The following is a 12,942-nucleotide window of genomic DNA, read 5'->3' on the forward strand; positions in this document are numbered from 1 at the left end:
TGTAGAGTCTATGCCCAGCTAGGTCATCCTAAGCTATGTACAGAGAATGTGGCCAGCCTATCTCATCCTCAGATCCATAGAGTGTATGGTCAGCCTAAGCCATATGAAACTTTTTCTCAAAACTGAAAGGCAGAAGGAAGGAAAGAATGAAAAACAGAAAAGGTATCTATCCAAATAATTATTTGTCTCTCATCTTTAATAGACTTTTTATATCCAACTTAGCATACATAGAACTGAACTGAAGATTCTAATTTATAGAATAATTAACAAGATCAAAAGCAAGGAAAATACTGTATTGATACAAAGTACTGAAATTTTAAAGCTGGAACTGGGATTTTGCTGAGTGCTTCTCAACTATAGTTTTATGTAGGTGGATAGCCAAAAGGTAATGACTCACTTAAGAAGTAGAAGTGTTTGTCAAGCTAATGCGAAAAAAGTAAATCATGTTACCTGGGATATTACAAAGTTGTTTGTTGAGAAGGAAATGGTGTTCCACATGAACACAAAACATTGACTGGAGTGATTAGTGGAAAGTAGACACAGTTCCAGAGTAGAGTACATGCGTATGCAAAGACACAAAGATATGAAAGTACTTGCTGTGAGTCAGACTTTCCTTCTGTTTGAATTAGAGGACTCTCCGTAAGAAAAAAAAATGACCAAATATGATGCCAAAACTCTGATTAACCAAGTATTCTTTAAGAAATGGATGTCTGGACAACATAACATAGCAGGACAACATAGTGGCTGCTCTTCCACTGGATTTGGGTTCAATCCCTAGCACCCACATGGCAGTTCAAAACCATCTCCAGTCCCCAGAGATCTGATGTCCTCCTTGGCCTTCACAGGTGCTACAAACAGAGCACCGTCTTACATGCAAGCAAAATGCCCATACACATAAAAAACTTCACAAAGGAAAAAATAGATGATACCAAAGGACTCTAGAGAGATCAGTGATATTACAGTCTTTGTGTGTTAAAATATATGAGGGAGAGAAGTAAAGAAGTTAAAATAATCAGGACCTTCTGGAAAATGTTAAAATCAAAAAAAAAAAAAAAAAAAAAGACACTTGGGAAAGAATCATGGGTAGAAATTGGAAGTTCATATGTGTGCTATGCTATGCAGCCATCTCTTAAGCACTTGGCTTTATATGCTTTTCTACACGTAATTCCACTAAATCATCTGCAACATTTGGATAACATACCGGCCATTATAGCACATCTGGGGATGAAATCTTAGGTCTGCCTAACACCAGTGTCCTGCCCTTTGAACCAGTGCAGTACACTGTTCATTCAGCTACAGAGCCAGCCCTGCTCACATTGCTGAGAGTTCTCACTCCCGATATACAGAATAAGAAAAAACAATGTCAAAAGCCTCAAGTAACATTTCTGCTTCTGGTTTATTCAGTTTACCAAATAAAACTCCTACAGAACAATAATAATTTAACTATAATTAATCATTTAAATTATCATAATGTGAGTCTACAGAAAATACACTGTGGTCAGATAAGGATTGAAAATTTATTAGTCAGGTTGGAGCTATGCTAAGTATTTGCAAATAGTCCTAAGATTTTATGAGTGGTTGAAGACCAGAAAAAGGAAAGTTCTAAAAAAGAAAATATTGGAAGTCCAGATGATAATCAATCTAAATGCCAGATGAAAGGATAATTTTTGAGTAGTGTTTAGTACTAAGAAGAAAAAAGAACATAATGGAATCTTCTAAGAAGCAACAAATCAAACCAGCAGCAGTAGTCACAGTGAGCTGTGGAGTTAGGACTAATGGTAGAAATCAGAGGGTAGCCCGTGGCTTCTAAAAAAAAAATCATTTTGCATTATGTAGAGTTATCAATCCATGAAATGAGTTCATTCCTGAGTTTCTGGTCCCTAAATTCTGGACATATTCAAACATCATTCATTTAAGAGTTATTATTCAAGTGACTGAAGCTTGCTAAGTTTGATGTGGATGTTCATGAACAGCCATGAAGAAAATAATGACTCAGAGATGATCATAGATGGAGGCTTCGCCTTATTCTCTGCTCCCCTTTTAAACAGATCCATGTCCCTGCTGTGTCCTATGAAGTATGAAAATCTTAAATATAACAACTTTACAAATAAAGGAAGTGAGGCAAAAAGAGGCAACAATCCAAAGTCCACAGGTCACAAACATCAGTGATGGATGAATCCAGATAGTCCAGGGTCAGGATCTGTGCAGAAAGCATCAGAAATTCTTCTTTCTTGCTACTCTACTGGGTAGGGTCAGGCTACCCAATTCACAAATACTTCTATTCTGGAGCCTTGCTTCCAGAAGACAAGGATGCCCACAAGCAGGCAGGAGACACTGAAGCCAGAGCTTCACTGACTCAACAAGTTCCAAATGATAAAATAAGACCAGGTTTTATCATTGCTTACTTCAAACATGGGCATCTGCATCCACAAACTATGCATGCATACTGTAGGTCCAGTGGATTTCCCTTTCTGCTTCCCTTACTCTTCACTATAAGGAATTCTGAGTCTGGATGGAAGGAAATTTAGGGAATTTGTTTCATTATTCAACAGATACTTCAAAGAATCTATATGAAAGTAAAAGTCAATAATTGAAAGACTGCGGATGGAGTTAAAAGTGGAAATTTTCTTACTTAATTTTTTTCTTGATTTATTTTTTAATTATTTTATTTACTTACATTCCAGTTGTTGTTCCTCTTCCAACTCCTCCCTCCCATAGTTTCTTACTCCATTCCTCCTCCCCTTTGCCTCTGAGAGGGTGCTCTTGCTCTCTTACTCCCCACCAGGCATCTCTTTTCCCTGAGGCCTCAAGTCTAAGGACTAGGCGAATCTTCTCCCACTGAGGCCAGACCAGGCAGTGCTCTGCTATTTATGTGCTTGGGCCCTCGGACCAGCCCATGTATGCTGCCTGGTTGGTGGCTCAGTTTCTGGAAGCTCCCAGGTGTCTGGGTGAGTTGAGACTGATAATCTTCCTATGGAGTCATCATCCCCTTCAGCTCCTTCAATCCTTCCCATAATTCCTCCAGAGGAGTCCCATACTTCAGTCCAATGGTTGGGTGTAAGTATCTGCCTCTGACAACTGCTAGTAGGGCCTCCCAGAGGACAGCTTTGTTAAGCATCTGTTTGTAAGCATGTCATAACATCAGCAACAGTGTCAGCCCTTGGTGTCTGCCTGCCCTGTGAGAGGGATCCTAAGTTGGGCAGGTCATTGGACTGCCTTTCCTTCCATCTCTTCTCCAGTTTTGTTCCTGCAGATCCATTAGACAGGAACTTTTGACTGTGGGTTTGTAACCTGTACCCTCCACTTGAGTCGCTTTTCAAAGGTGAACTCTTTGAGGTTATCTTTTTCCACAGCTGGGTATTTTGGTTTAGGTCACCCTCACTGAGTACTGTGACTCTCTCACCTGCCGGATCTATGGTACTTTCTAGAGGGTCCTCCAACCTCCCATTCTGGGAAGCTGAATATTTCCATTCATTCCCTTGGCCCACTGGGCTTCTCTCCCTTTACCCCCACCCTCTGCTCTTCCAACCAGGTCCCTTTCTCCCTCTGCCTCCTATGATTATTTTCTTTCCTCTTCTAAGTGGGATTGAAGCATCCTTACTTGAGTATTCCTGCTTATTAAACTTCTTATGGTCTGTGGGTTGTATCCTAGGTATTCTCTATTTTTGGGCTAATATTTACTTAACAGTGAGTATATATACTCACTGCACATCTTTTTGGGTCTGATTAACTCATTTTGGATGAAATTTTCTAGTTCCATCTATTTGCCTGCAAAACTCATGATGTCCTCAATTGTATTAGCTAAATAGTATGCCATTGTGTAAATCAACCATATTTTCTGTATTTTTCCTATTGAGGGACAATGGAGTTGTTTCCAGCTTCTGGCTATTACAAATGAAGCTGCTGTGAACACAGTAGAGCATGTGTACTTGGGGTATGGTGGGGCATCTTTTTGGTATATGCCCAGGAGTGATATATCTAGGTTTTCAGGTAGAACTATTTTCAATTGTCTGAGGATCCACCAGAATGATTTCCAGAGTGGTTGTACCTGGTTGCCATCCCACAAACAATGCAGAAGTTTTTTTTTAGGAACACATCAAATGATCATTTACCACGATCAAGTAGGCTTCATCCCATGAATGCAGGTTTGATATATGAAAAATCAATCAATTAATACACTATATAAACAAACTCAAGGGGGAAAGTTGCATGATTGTCTCATTAGATGCTGAAAAAGCCTTCAACAAAATACAACACCCCTTCATGTTAAAGGTCTTGTAGAAATCAGAAATTCATTGCATACACATAAACATAATAAAAGCAATATATAGCTAACAGCCAACATCAAATTAAATGAAGAGAAACTAGAAGTTTCTAAAATCAGCAAAATCAGGAACAAGACCACCCACTCTCTCCCTATCTATTCAATATAATACTTAACATTATAGCCAGAACAAGTAGACAAAAAAAAAAAAAAAAGGAATTCAAGAGCATGTTCATTTTCTTAAAACTTTTGTGAGTCAAAGTTTATTATGAAACACTGTAAAGGATTTCTCTTATTATCACCTCATCTAGAAATGAAAGACATAATATAAAAATGTTAAAAAAAAAAAGATTCACTAAACTACCTCTAGTCCATGTCATTAAAAAAAACATGGATCTAGATCTGAAAGGTCTCACCTGCCATTAAAGTAGCATATTTTACATACCATGGAATGAGTGCTTCTAGATGTTTCTGAGATTTGGAATTAGGAAGCCACTAGAATACTAAGGCATTTGATGATGGATGATAGAGCCGGGGCTACACTTACACACTTCACATACACAAACCAGTATTCCTCTTTCTCTGTCACATGTGTGTAGCATTCACTGTGCATTGAATGACTGTGTCATTCTAAACATCATATGTAACACGCGAAAGCACAGAAAGATAAAGTGAATAGGTCTTTGGAAGTTTGGTCTATGAGGGATGAGCCTTTATATTAGGACTAGTGAAATTATAATAAAGGTGAAGTTCCCTCCACCTGTTACCACCTCTTCTACCACGTGAAAACAAAACACCAGTGTATTCTTGAATCAGAAAGCAAATTTCAAACACACATGAAATCTTCTTATCCAATATGTTGGAAAATAATTTATACCATTTGTAAATTACTTAATGTAAGGTATTTTATAAATATTGATTTTGGATTACTATTGTGACTCATTTGGATGGTATAGTGATTAGACATTGAGTCCCAGTCAATGTTCTTAATCTCACACTCATTGTTTATATTTATGAAGTGTTTATATTTATGAAAAAATAAATAAATATATTTATATTTATTTAGTTATGGCATACTTCTCAGGTATAATATATAGGAGAAAAACATGTTCAAAAATTAGCCATTGGAAATGGGACCTCATGAAATTGCAAAGCTTCTGTAAGGCAATGAATACCACCAAAATAACAAAATGGCAACCAACAGATAAGGAAAAGATCTTTACCAATCCTATATCTGATAGAGCGCTAGTATCCAATTTATGCAAAGAACTCAAGAAGTTAGACTCTATATATTCAAATAACCCTATTAAAATGGGGTACAGAGCTAAACAAAGAATCCCCATTTGAGAAATATCAAATGGCTGAAAAGCACCTAAAGAAATGCTCAACATCCCTAGTCATCAGGGAAATGCAAATCAAAATAACCCTGAGATTCCACCTCACACCAGTCAGAATGGCTAAGATCAAAAACTCAGGTAGCAGCAGATGCTGGCAAGGATGTGGAGAAAGAGGAACATTCCTCCACTGTTGGTGGGATTGTAAACTGGTACAACCACTCTGGAAATCAGTTTGGTGGTTCCTCAGATAATTGAACATAGTACTACCTGAGAACTCAGCTATAGCACTCCTGAGCATATACCCAAAAGAAACTCCAACATCTAACAAGAATACATGTTCTACCATGTTCATAGCAGCTTTCTTCATAATAGCCAGAAGCTGTAAAAAACCCAGGTGTCCTTCAACAGAGGAATGGATACAGAAGTTGTAATATGTTTACACAATGAAGAACTCTTAGCTATTAAAAATAACAACTTCGTGGAATTCCTAGGCAAATGGATGGAACTGGAAGTTATCGTCCTGAGTGAGGTATCCCAGTCACAAAAGAACACTCATGGTATATACTCAAGCAAAATGCTTGAAATAACCAAGGAACAATTCACAAAAATTATGAATCACAAAGAGAAGAAAGGCCAGAAGGTGAGTGCCTCATTCCTTCTTAGAAGGGAGAAGAAAACACTCATGGGAGGAAATAATGGGACAAATAGAGGAGCAGGGATTACAGAAAAGATTATCCAAAGACTGCCTCATCAGGAGATCCATCCCATTTGTAGCCATTAAACCCATGTACTATTGCTGATGCCAAGTAGTGATTACTGGAAGGAATCTGATATGGATGCCTCATAAGAGGCTCTGCCAGAACCATATTGATACAGAGGAGAATACTTACAGCTAATCATTGGACGAAACATGGGGACCTCAGTGAAGGAGCAAGAGAAAGGACTGAAGGAGCAGAAAGGGTCTGTAACCCCATGGGAAGAACAAAATTTCTAACTAACCAAACTCACCACAGCTCCCAGGGTCTAAAACTACCACCCAATGAGTTCTTATGGAGAGACCCATGGCTCCAGGTGCATATGCAGGAGAGGATAGCATTTTCTGGCATTAATAAGAGGACTTTGATCCAGTGAAGGCTCATTTTCCCAGTGTAGGGGAATGCATAGGTGCTGAGATGGGAGAAGCTGGTTGGGAGAGGAAGCACCTTCATGGAGGTAATGGGAGGGGGAGAGAGATGGTATTGGTGGAAAGAGATAACACCTAAAATGTAAATACAGAGAATATCCAATTTTTTTAAAGGGGGAAAATAGTCATTGGCGGAGTCAATATATAATGAATGTTATTGCTAGTTATTAAAAATATCATTAGTCATCAGATCACTGAATATGGCCTGAAGCTAACTTTCTTCATCGAAATACTCTTTTCTATTTTTTTAATATGACCCAGTAACCTTCACAGGGCAGAGATGAGAACATAAGAGACTATTAAATGAGATGGATTTGAACACAGATTCTAGCACTTCCGATTACTAACTCATAGACCATGAGAAACCATCTAAGTGTCTAAGATTCTTTTTTTAGGCAAAGCAGTGAAGACAATATACTTTGAGAATAAAGAAATGTCTTTGAACAACAAGAATAGGTCTCTTCAAAGGAATCACTTAGACCCATGAAGTATCCAGGTGGTGGTGGTGGTGGTGTTGGTGGTAGAGGTAGTGTGTGTGTGTGTGTGTGTGTGTATGTGTGTGTGTGTGTTTGTGTGTGTGTGTGTGTGTGTGTGTGTGTGTGTGTGTGTGTGTGTGTGAACTGAAAGCCCAACAATAAAGAGAGCAGTGTGCAGGAATGCTTATTGAAGGATGCAGAGAGGCCACGAAGATATTTCTTGTGGCAGTGACTGGGAAGAATCATTTTCTGGTTTTATCCTGATATGCGTACAAAGGGGTACCACTATTTGTTTAGAATTAACTGGAGAGAAGAAGGTGAGATGCATAGAATAAAAAAATCCAGTGATCAGGTGGGGAATTTCAATTCATTCAACCCTTTACGTGATTTAGGGCAATGGTTCTCGAATAAAATATTTGGACAAGGGACATTAGGTCACCTGGAAATGTGGCAAAAATGCAAGTTATTATCCACTGCACACTTTGACTCAGAGATTCCAGCAGCGGGGGTGGGGGTGACTCAGCATGGACCTGACTACATCAGTCATTGTCTTTAGAAAACCTTGGGTAATGCTGTTAATGAACACTATAGAACTACCTAGTCAGAGCAGCTTCCTTATCTTCTTACTGTTCATCACAAGGTAATGTCTTCATACTTCCTTATTTGAACTGAGAAGATGAAAACAGGAAGAAAGCATACAGCTTTGGAGACTGAGATAGACCCATCTAAATAAATAGCAAAGCTTGTTTCAACAAATTTATATTAAAATCAATGGTTAATTTTAGGCCTTGTTATTTTCACCATGATGTGTGAACTTCACAGGGTAATGCTGGGACTCAGAACATCCCACTTTAAAGTACGGCAAAAGCAGACCAGAATATGACATCCCCAAAATATAATTCCTTGGCATATATTGAGCTGGCTATTCTAAGAAGCTGCTGACAAAGGAATGACTCAGAAAAGATGTCCTTTGGAAAAAAAAGTCCTTGTCTATGAAGGAGAGCTATACTAATGAAGTATTTATATCAGAAAGACTACTGATAACAATGGTGAGTTATAACTTGGAAGTCCTGTTGGCTGCATGAAAATACCCTCTCCTTCTCATCTGGTCCTGCCCCAAATCTTCTATGACATGTTTCACCAGCAAAACCCTATTTCTTTAAGTCAATTGTCATCGACTATCCCCTAGGAACTCAGAGAGAATGTGACACACAAGACAGGAATCTAGAGGTTGACAGTGACCATGACATGACCCAGACATACTCTTATGTATTCTAAGCATCTTGGCACCCCACTTATATTTCCCAATGTTTATTTTCCTTTAATTTTCCCACACCACTGACACCTCTTCTTACAGATGTTAAGCTTTGAGGTTTTAATGGGTCTTGGGGATGGTGATTCACATTTGTGTGACAAACTCATCATAAACCTGTATGTTCTATTTTCCTTGTTAATCTCTTACTTCATTTCATATATTCAATCACTGAACTCTCGATGAGTAGGAACTTTTCTCTTTAGCAGGCATTTGAAGACCATGGGCATATGCGATAAAATCAGAATAGAGATGGAGAGATAGCGTAGCAGTAAAGAGCACTGGTTAGTCTTCCAAAAGACTTAAGTTCAACTTTCAGCACCCATATGGCAGCTGACAAACTATTCCAGTTCCAGAAAATATGGCTTCTCTGAGCACCAGTCACACAAGTGTTGCTCAGACATGCATGGAGAGGTAAAACTCTCATATGCATAAAACAGAACTTCAGAAGTCTTTAAAAGAAACACAAGGATGAGATATTCTCAGCAAACCTTCTGCTTCACTGCCAGTCCCTGCTAGATCCAACTCACACCACTCAGTGTACCATTTGCTGGAGTTCAGCTCCTAACAGGCACCCGGGGCAAAGCTGTTTTGAAACAGAAATTTTGCCAAAGCCCTAACTACTGCAAAAGTATAACATTAGGAAACTCCCATCAACAAAGCAAACAAGTGCACATGAAGTTCTCATAGGAAAAAAACAAAAAACAAACCAAAACTACCACTGCAGGTGAGTCACTCTGTACCTAGCCTAGCTCATTGTCTACCTCATCACCCTTGGGCAGAATCTCTCCCATTGATGAAAAGCTTCCCTTCACTCACCTTAGCAGGATGTCCATTGGTTTATTCAGTTCAGTATGAGCATTCTAAATGTATTGGCTGCATGGGGAACCTTCCTTCTCATGTCCTGAAACCCTTTTTTTTTTTTTTTTTTTTTTTTTTTTAAAGAACAAATGAGGACAAAGCAGAATCCTTTGGACACATGTTCCCCTTTAGTTAGGCAGATGTGTAGCTCTTATCGGAGCCTAGGTCATTTTTTTTTTTTTAGATTTATTTATTTATTATGTATTAAGTACACTGTTGTTGTCTTCAGACACACCAGAAGAGGGCATCGGTCTCATTACAGATGGTTGTGAGCCACCATGTGGTTGCTGGGAATTGAACTCGGGACCTCTGGAAGAGCAGTCAATGCTCTTAACCGCTGAGCCACCTCTCCAGCCCCTGAAACCCTTCTTAATGTGCTACCCTAGAAATCAGCATTCCTTATACCAAAATTTCAAATTTTGTTATATTTCCTCTGTATTCCTTAACACTCCACAAAACAATCTGACTAGAGGCTTCTAAAACCACCATGGAACACTTACATTCTGATGTTATAAAACCTGTTCTTCCTCATGTGATTTTTCTGATGGTTAAGAACGCAGCCGATAAACTTTTCCTTGCAGCTTCAAAACATGAAAGTGCAGGTGACATAATGAAATGGCATAAGTTAATAAGTTGCTGAGAGTATGCCGGGGACACATAAAATTTAAGTCGAGAAGAACTAAAGCAAGCTGGAGATATTAATGAAAAGACTTCTTAAGGGGAGCAAGTATGAGATTCATGCCTGTAATCCTGGTACTTGTAAGGCTGGGACAGGCAGGTCATGAGTTTGAGAAAATATTGTCAGTCCTAAAGTTAGTATAGTTTCAGTACATAAATTTCTTTTACATATGAGGCAGTCCTGGCTGGTAAGTGGATGTGTAGGGAAGGGCGGGGTGAAGGAGAGAGGAGGAGGAAGGTTTCTTCATAGAGGTGGGGAAAAGCTATCTCTACCATACCCTTTGTTTGCAGATGGTATGCTGGCTTTTAGGTCAAGATCAAGGCCTCCTGAGCGCAGGAGCCCTTACTTCCTCCACAGTAGACAGAAGCATATGGTTGACAGGTGAGATACTTCTATAGAAGGAACAGAGCAGTCAGTGTTGGGGCTGAGGCACATTTGATGATATAAAAAGGAAGAGAAATAAAAAGGCTGGTGAAAGACAGGCTGAAGATGAAGCCAGAGGGAAGCATCTGGCTAGCAACAATGCTGGAGTGGAAAGGAGTTCAGGTGCTTTGCTTGTAAACTCAGTGGCCCCGCCCCTACCTGAATAGGAACCACAGAACCATAGAATGAATCAGAGATGGTATATTTGGTTTCTAAGTAAAATCATTAAAATGTCTGGGTTGCTGAGGGTCAGTGCAGTTCCCAGATCCTATTCAAAGCCCTTGATCACTATACATGTTGATTCTAGAGCACAGCATCTGCAGTTTGAAAGAGGATAGGGAGACACAGGTGGAAAGTTGTGATATATTAGCTTTGAAACTTCTTCCAGATCTTTGTTTTTATCAAATGTGTTTTTGCTTGATGAGAAAAAGACAATGCACTGCAGATTTTCCACAGCAAAGGCTTTGAATGCTCTGAGGATCCCCAAGGCCTTGTTTTAAACATTCAGCCAGCTGTTTAAAGTAAGGAATATATATATATGACTTTGAATACACAATCTGCCATCTATTGCAAATTTGGTTTGCTGAGTAAATTAGGTCCCCCCCCCTCAGTTGCCTAGCTTTAGAAAAAAATAGAGATAATATCAAGATCAAGTTTACAAATATCCATGAAGTAACAGACCTGCGTACCTCACCATTGGCATGTGCTTCAGAACAACCATTCAGAAGTTTACAGACTTTATACGTGACAGTGGTTTCAAAAAAGCCCAGGGGAAAAACAAACAAACAAACAAAAAAAAAAAAAACCAAAAAACCCTATTACCTAGTAACAGTATAATAAGTATAATGGAGTCATGATATGCTTGGGCCATGTAGTTTTCTAAGTATTGATATGAACAATGAATACAGCACATGTATCTATGCATAATGAAAAAACAAAAACTGACTATGTTACTGCTTTATACATTTATCATATTAATTTTATAAATACTTTAGATTGCTCCTCATCTTATTTAAAGGGGGTGATCTTTGACTACCACATGTATATGTGTTCCACACACAGACACACAGACACACACACATACACACACACACACACACACACACACACACACACACACACACACACCATAAATTTAAAATGTTTACAGAAAACTAGTATTCTCTGTCACACTGTCAGGCATGGTCCCATGTTCCAGTAGGCGTTCCATGGCTCTGTATTCCTTTTCTCTGTGAGAGTGTGGGAAATGCACCAGGCAGACAATGCATAATGCGACAATGCATTTACTCTATGCTGCCCTCGAGTGCTGGGCTTGTGGGAAGCACTAGTGTACAGCTCAGAGTGACCATGGCTGACATTGATGAGCCTGGGCTGTCCTTAGCTTAGCTGTGATTGTCTAGGAGCTCACAGAAGGGCTTTCTGTAGAAGACTTAGGCAGTATGGCTCTGTAGATGAAGGCTTTCTCCATCCCTTCCCCTCCCGGGATGGTTCTTGATGAAAGAGATATTCTTTGGTTCGAAACTGTTTACTGTTTGTTCACTGTGGAAAATGTGTGCAGAACACCTTCTCAGGGTGAAAGAGTGATTGACTACTTTTTGTAGGAAGTAATGTCTGAGAAGGAAAGCTTATTGGCTAAACCCTCGGGGTCTTTAAATACCTCATTATCATGAAGAACTCCATTCTGGGCTATGTGACCATTGGTCACATTCCTTTGTGGGTCATATGTTCCTAGCCAGGAATCCAGTAGGGAACAGAGAAATGCCTACCATCCTCAGATAGGTGCCTGGGTAACAGGGTCTCTGAACCCACTCAGCCTTACCAAGTTCCCTGGTATGGTCCACTACCACACAGTCAGGAGCCTTTTAGAACCTTCTGAGCTGGGTGTCTTGACTGCATAAAGAGGTCCTGGTACAGTTACTGCTCAACATCATCTAGAACTGTGTAAGTGAACTCTTTGGATGTTTGTCCAATAACCAAATTGCCCGAGGGTGCATTACTCAGAATGTATTTCTGTTGTTAGGCAATACGTGACCTTATCTCTGACATGGCAAGTTGCTGAGACACCAGTTCATACTTCATTTCCCTAAAACATGTCACCATCTTTCCACAACAATATCTGGTCCTAAAATCATCCATCAGTCACCCAACTGCAAGGTTCTAAGACCTACAGGGTTTCCCCTTATCATCCAGTTTAGGATTTCAGCTCAGTGCTGTGTGAGATTCCTTAAGACCACTCTCATGTTACTTCGAATCCCTCTTCACCGGGGGTTTAACTACTTCTCAGCTGAGTTATTGTAACCACAATTAATTTGTAATTGAGCAGCCTGACTCCAGCCTTAAACACTCCATTCTTCCTGACTATGAGGGAAAAAAATGTACCTCTTAGGTATTTATTATAGCAGCAAAT

The sequence above is a fragment of the Micromys minutus genome (genome assembly GCF_963924665.1).
Source record: "Micromys minutus genome assembly, chromosome: 21".
NCBI classification, from domain to species: domain Eukaryota; kingdom Metazoa; phylum Chordata; class Mammalia; order Rodentia; family Muridae; genus Micromys; species Micromys minutus.